Below are 7,657 nucleotides of genomic sequence, written 5' to 3'. Positions count from 1 at the left end.
TGCTCCAAAGTGGGTGTATAGTTCCTTGTCTACTGCTGTCGTCTTGCATTGGTATATTGTTATTATTATTTTTTCTTTTGGGGGGGACATATCTCTTTTGATCTCTTTAATCTGCTGCAAAGTACGTATATCGATACATGCCTATTTCTTTTATAAGGTTAAAAAATGTCTTAAATTTTTCTCTGTTATTGTGGAAGAGGAAGGATTAATTTGAAAAAGTGGCAGTTGAGAAAGCGGAATGAAACGTTGATTAAAAGTTATAACATTCAATGGCATCGCTTCCGCGACCAGGCTGGTATTTCTGAAAACAATTTGCGTTGTATGAAGCGGAATAACATTGCATACGAAACAAACACAGCTTTATCGCCTTGAATCACGAAGCATTACGAAATGGAATTGTTGGATGACAATGTGTAATTAAGAGAGATATACAATCCTATTATAAACCAATGTGAGGAGCCATTATTATAGATAGTTTAAATCTAGTGTGGTAGTTTGCTCAGGCAAAGGATGATTAGAAATGCAGTTTTTATATTCATCTTTTAACTTCTGTCGGTAAAAAAATGAGTGCCTCTCCTTTATGTGCTTTATTTATCTTAAGTTTACTATCGTTTATAGAATAAATATATGTGATATTTTACAAAGCATAATCCTCAAAAATCACATCAGTCTAAACATAATACACCATGACTACTCGAGCCCCGCCCCTACAATTGTTTCTGTAGAGCAAACTGTTGCTATGAGTTAACAACCAATTACTAACCGTCCTTTCAAACGTAGTAGTAGACTTATGTAGTCACTTCCCGTTCTCTTTGCCGCAGTAAGTATTCAGTTCTCCCGCGACCTTTGCCAGCTAACTGACCTTCACCGGGATACCCAAACGTACCCCAAATTCAATCATGACCTTCTATAAGGACACACTGCCCAGGAAGGAAGGCTTCGAGAGGCTCATCGACCTGACCCGCCTCTCCCGCTTCAAATACCAATCGAGGATTTATCTGGAAGGGACAACGGAGATAGAAGAGGCCCTACGCAAACCCGAAATCCACTTCTGGCTCCAAGCGGAGGACCGTGCGGAAGACACTTTTCTGGAGCTCTTCGAAATGACGCGTCTGTCCATCCGTCGCTGCCACAGGAATCCCAGGTGCGTCATCTCCGTCATGGTACTAGGGAAAGTGGAGAACCTGGCTCGCATGGCCACGGTGAACCTGCAGGAGTTCGTGGGCGACAACCCCACCATCATCGTCGTGTTCGAAAACGTCGAGTTGTTCTTGACGAGGATGAGGCTGAGGAAGGCGAAGAAGGACGAGGGCGCCCCGGCCAGGCCGCTCTTCCTCAGCATCAAGAAGGAAGACGGCAGCGATTTCCCGATCGTCTGGCCGGTCGAGAAGCGCCTCTGGGAGCTGAGGGTGAGGGAGAACGCCCTGGAGGAATACGCCCTCAACAACAAACCTCTCGAGGACTCCTGCGGCCGCGTCATTCAAGAAGGCAGCTTCAACGACAACAACAACAGCGTCGTGAACGAGAACCAAAACAACGCCGCCGCCGGAGGTGACCCCTGGGTTAGGGAGAACCTCGAGTTCCTCTTGCAGGAGGAATTCAACGACGCTTACGGCTTCAGCCGGTGGGTTCCTGTGCAGGATCTGATGGACCTCAACGCCGCTCGGGTAGCCGGGAGGGTCCCCAACATCAGCTCTCCTTCTACCGTTCGGTATCCTGTGCCTGGGCCGGCCCTGGAGATTAGGATCGCCAACAAGGCAGGTCATCGGCTCAGGGGATCGGGGACCAAAAGGGAGAGCGAGTCGTGCCCTTGGTGCCCCATAGCTGTTGGGGGCATTTGTTTTAGACATTCGTTGTCCACTGGACCATAAGCGGCGGGAAATAAGAAATTCATTAACTAATCAGTACTGTATCATCAAGTTGCCTAATAACAATGGTCTTGTATGAGTAGTGGTGTTTTGCTGAATAACTTATTTATCTACTTTCTGCAAAGAAAGTATACAAATCCCACCCAACTGTCAAGTTTTATATTCTGTTTATCTGTACTACCTAACAAATGCGACTACATATTACTTCGTTGAAATGTTGATTTCAAAATCCATTATAGTTTCTGTTGAAAGAATGTTAAATTATTTCACTGAATGTTTATTTCAAAATCCATTATACACCTGATGTATAGATTCTGTTGAAAGAATGGTACTTATATATATGTGTGAGTGTGAGAGACATTTAGCAAGTCTATATGTAAAGATATTCAGGAAGTGTGTGTAATATTTTTTTAAATCATTAAAATTTTGTAAAGTTATCACTATTTTTGGAAAAAAACTTTTTTTTATGATTCTTTCACACTGAATGAAGCAGCAAAGGTTAATTATATTAATTTCTTGGGATTAATTATTATAAATTCTTGTTGGGATAAGTTGTTTGACATCGACTAAGTAAGGAGATATGAATTATGGTGAAAGGTATACGTAGATAAACCATTTTGAAATGCTTAACTAGTTTTACTTCCCTTGCAAAAAAAAGTAAGTGTTTCAATCATATGAAAATTTCGACTAGTTACATTTTTAAAATGCTCAGTCTTCTTTAAGCTACCTGCCAATTTTAAAATAACCTTTGTTCACCTATTAAGTAATAGTTAGTACATTCACCTACTTTTGGTCTCTCTCTCTCTCTCTCTCTCTCTCTCTCTCTCTCTCTCTCTCAATTCGGTAACTTAAATAATCACTGTTTAATACCTATTAAAAAACTCTTAAGGCATTCGCCTACTTTCGCGCGCGCTCTCTCTCACCCCCTCTCTCTCCTTCAGTTCGGTAACGTAAATATTCATGATTGAATATCTATTAAACACTTAAGGCATTCGCCAATTCTCTCTCTCTCTCTCTCTCTCTCTCTCTCTCTCTCTCTCTCTCTCTCTCTCTCTCTCTCTCTCTCAAATATTTCTGTTAATTCGAACAATTTAAATAACCTATAGTCTTAATATCATCAGCCATTTATCCCTTGTTAAAATTCCTGCTAATCACCATTGGTATCGTAAAAAGTCACTATGCTCAATGTATAAAAGCAAACCGTATGTCATAAATCTCCTTTCCGTCTTGAAAAGAACAATTTTAATCTTGAAAAGAATACTATCTAAACGGAGTGGAAGATAATTAACACGCTGGAAACTATACTTCATATTTTACGACCCCGTTACGATGAATGGATTAAACCCCTAATTCACCCTTGGAAGTTTTTGCTCTTTTAATGGAAGCAGTTCATTCCCAGACCAACAGTTGTGAAGAGAGTAATTGGCTTGAAAGACAAAAAAAATATTAATACCAAGGTTTTTTACGCTTCAACTTTGATAATTACCGTTCGCCAGTTTCAAATGTAGTTGGGTCATTTCCCTCTCTCTCTCTCTCTCTCTCTCTCTCTCTCTCTCTCTCTCTCTCTCTGTTATAGACCTCAAAATATGTTTTGAATTGCTAGTAATATGAATAATATATGTGTAAATTTAACTAGTGTACGTGTAGATCTTAACTTTTTTTTTATCATTGTGAGTATATTTTTATTCTTACTTGAATTTTAATATCATATGATGATATAATTGGAGTGTTATGACCAAACCTGTTTGAATAAGAGGACAATGGTATATGTAGGCTAATGTTTAATTTCTGAAAAATAATATTGAAGAATCTTTGAAAATAACTGATACCTGAATCATACCTTAATGGATCACATCAGCTGCTTACGTATAAAGAATAATGTTGCCATACCAAGGACTTAGATATTAACATTATTCTAACAATAAAAATCTAATAAAGTACGAATGCTCTTTTAGTCATAATATCTTATTAAGGAATTTATGGTCGATGGATACTACCTAATTTATATCCTGCTTACAATTACTTAAATTCTAAGTGGGTTATGACATTGAATATTGGCATTCAGAGCTGGTACACTTAATTTTTGAAGTGATGGAGGACACCTTTTTTTTTTTTTTTTTTTTTTTTTTTTTTTTTTTTTTTTTTTTATGTCTTTTGAATTAATGCATTTCCATTTTGTTGAATTGCTTTGTACCTTTTTTTTTAAGGTTCAGTATTCAACTACAGATTTGAGTCATAATGATAAAAATAAAAACAATAGGGTTTCTCTCTCTGTGAAAGGAATAGAAACACAACTTTCTTTGATTCACAAAAAAACTTTTTTTTTTTTTCTTATAGAAGATACAGATAATTGCTGTTAGATCTTAAAATTTTGGTGATTATAAAAGTATATGAGAAAAGGCATTTTCCCATATAAACACATTTAATGTAGAGTGTGTTTTAAGGTTAAAGGAAAATTTAACTGTAGGGGTATGTAGGAGAATTGGTGACAGTGTTTATTCTCAGTCCCTCTTGTCAAATACTCCTAAAGAAAAAAATTCGTATGGGGAGTTACCACGTTTTAATACATGCATTCACACAAGCAACCTCACCAGCATAAATGTTAGGAAATAACTTTAACAACGATTACTGCTTTACCTAAAACAAACACACTGTGTGCATTTATACCTAACTGACGCTCGCTCTGCGTTTCGTCGATATCGGGGACAGAATCGAATTGGTAATGTAAATTGTTCGCATGTATTGAACACGTATATCTGCGTGTAGGCTCAAGGAGATTAAACTAAACCCGCTCGCAACATTCGCTTCATGAAGGTAAAGGCTGGATGGTGGTGTGTCGTTATATATATATATATATATATATATATATATATATATATATATATATATATATATATATATATATAAAGTTAAAGCGAGAAACTGGGGTCTTGGAACGAGTACTTTCGTAGTTTTATTCTACATTTTCGAAAATGTAGAATAAACTCGCAGTGTCAACTAGAAAATGTGGAATAAACTACGAAAGCAATTGTTCCAAGTCCTCAGTTTCGCTTACCTTTCTACGGCGGATTTAAGGATATATATATATATATATCTATATATATATATATATATATATATACGTATATATATATATATATATATATATATATATATATATATATATATATATATATATATATATATATATATATATATATATATATATATATATATATATCTATACGTATATATCCTATTATATATATATATATATATATATATATATAATATATATATCTATATATTATATATATATATATATATACGTTCCAACATATCTATTCTGGATAATGACATATCCAATGATAGGCCTCCCTCTGTGACATGTTGTGATTAGATTACCACGAAAGACCAACCCAAGGATGGGTTAGATATTATAGAGAGAAGAGAAGAGGTCCAGTGAAGGGGGAGGGGGGAAGGTAGGGGGAGATAATGCAGGCGTGGTGGGCGGGGTCCGTCCTCTGCGGCTGTGGGCGGGGTAGGGTACTACTACTACTACTACTACAGTCCCGCCCGGAGCCCGCCCAGAGTAAGATTAAAGGCGCGTTTCCGCTCGCTTGCGGCACCGCCCGCTGGTCTTTCTCTTCGGCGGATTTACGGTTTGTGGGTCGTTCCCTCTACGTGGGGGACGTGTGTGGGACGTGGTTAATGCGAGTTTCTCTAAGTGGGACGTATTTGATACGAATTTCTCAGGGTGGGACGTGTTTCGTACGAGTTTCTCTAAGTGGGACGTATTTGATGGGAGTTTCTCTAAGTGGGACGTATTTGATGGGGGTTTCTCTAAGTGGGACGTATTTGATGCGAGTTTCTCTAAGTGGGACGTATTTGATGCGAGTTTCTCTAAGTGGGACGTATTTGATACGAATTTCTCAGGGTGGGACGTGTTTCGTACGAGTTTCTCGAATTGGGACGTATTTGGTACGAGTTTCTCAGGGCGAGACGTTTTTCATACGAGTTTAGTTTCTCGAAGTAGGACGTAGATACTACTAGTTTCACGATGTGCCTTGAACTCGTTAGGGATTAGGATTTGTTGCTGAGAATCAAGTTCACTTATGCAAAATATTGTATTAGAATAAGACGAAGATCGAGTCCCCACCAAATATTTTGATGGCGTTGATATGTACCGTAGATGTCATCAGGGTGCTAGTTGCAGAAAGGCAGTAGAGAACTATTACAGTACAGGTACATCATTTTTAGGTATTCTGTATATTCATCAGACATTTGTATCCATAAATATCTCATACACAGTCCAGTTTATATATATATATATATATATATATATATATATATATATATATATATATATATATATTATAATATATACATCAGGGGAACCCTAGGGAAAGGCCTCGTACTCGGGTACATTTATTTAGCGCCGACGTTTCACGACTCATAGTCGCATTCTCAAGGCTATAATTAAAGATAAACACACGAACAATAAAACTACGCACTGCATAATTCATAAAAATTACGCAATATTTAAAAATTCAATGAACATCAACATCAGAATGTAGAACATTTAAAAATTTATGAATCTCTTAACACAGAAAAACATACTGAGCGCTAAACTACAGTACAGTTACATTAAAATTATTTAAAAATTACAGAAAAAGTATACAAAAATTACGATATGGGTGTAAAAAAAATAAATAACGCTAAAACAGTAAGGCTATTCTATACCTTATCCTCGCCAAAGGACGGGCCAGTGACTGAGAGAATTTTTAGATCAAACAAAAAAATAAAACCCAAAGCAACTCTAGGCGCGAGATGAACAACTGAACAGAGAGGATTGCGCATTTAAGAACGGGAACTATCTTTTATCATAATGGATTCCAAGGTTGTTAGGTCGTTTTCGTTTTGCGTTTGGCCTATAATAGTAAAATCCTTATCATTAATATATGTTTTACATGATTTAGAGTGATTTCTGATATTTCCACTGTTCGGGGTTTTGTTAATCTGCTGCCCGTTCTAAAACTTAAGCCCCTGTGAAAGTCTATTCTCACTTTTAGTAACCCTCGTCGTACAACCCACATAAGTCCCGTGATCACATCTCGGGCACGTATATTTATATACAACATTAGATTTTAGAAGAGGACTCAGGCGGTCTTTCGTTTCAAACAGGGATCCGATAGTTAATGGATTTTTTGGAACTATTTTTAGGTTCAGTGCCGGGAATTCCTTTTGAATAATTGCCAGGAACTTTTTTCTGAAGAGGTCGTCATGAAGAAAAGGGAAGCTAGCAGACATTTTTAATTTTGGTACTGTCAAAACCGTTGGCACTTCTATGAATCGGGCATCAAGCATTTTCTTAAGCATTTTGAACAAAAGTTTGTCTGGGAAGCAGTTATTCTTAATATATTGGGAAAGAAAGTTAATTTCTTCATTAAAAGTAAACCATTAGAGGTATGGGTAAAGGCCCTGTTGGGTAGGAGAGTTGAGATAGTATTAAGTTTAAAATTATAAAAGCAAGAACTATAAAAGTTGATACCTAACCCAGTAAAAGTCTTTTTTTCTCAAAACACCCGTGTAGAAGCCTTCCTCGTTCCTGAACACTAGAACATCCAGAAAGGGAAGCTTGTTATTTTCTTCTTCATCGAGTGTAAATCTGATTTTAGGGTGTAAGGCATTGACAAATTCTAAGAATTGTTCCGCATTAAACTTGTTTCGGAATAAGGCGAAAGTGTCATCCACGTATCTACGATAAAGCTTAGGCATGAAGCTAAGGGGGCAATCATCAAGCATACGCT

This window comes from Macrobrachium nipponense, chromosome 38 (genome assembly GCF_015104395.2).
Source record: "Macrobrachium nipponense isolate FS-2020 chromosome 38, ASM1510439v2, whole genome shotgun sequence".
NCBI lineage: Eukaryota > Metazoa > Arthropoda > Malacostraca > Decapoda > Palaemonidae > Macrobrachium > Macrobrachium nipponense.
Note: the sequence above shows the minus strand (reverse complement) of the source record.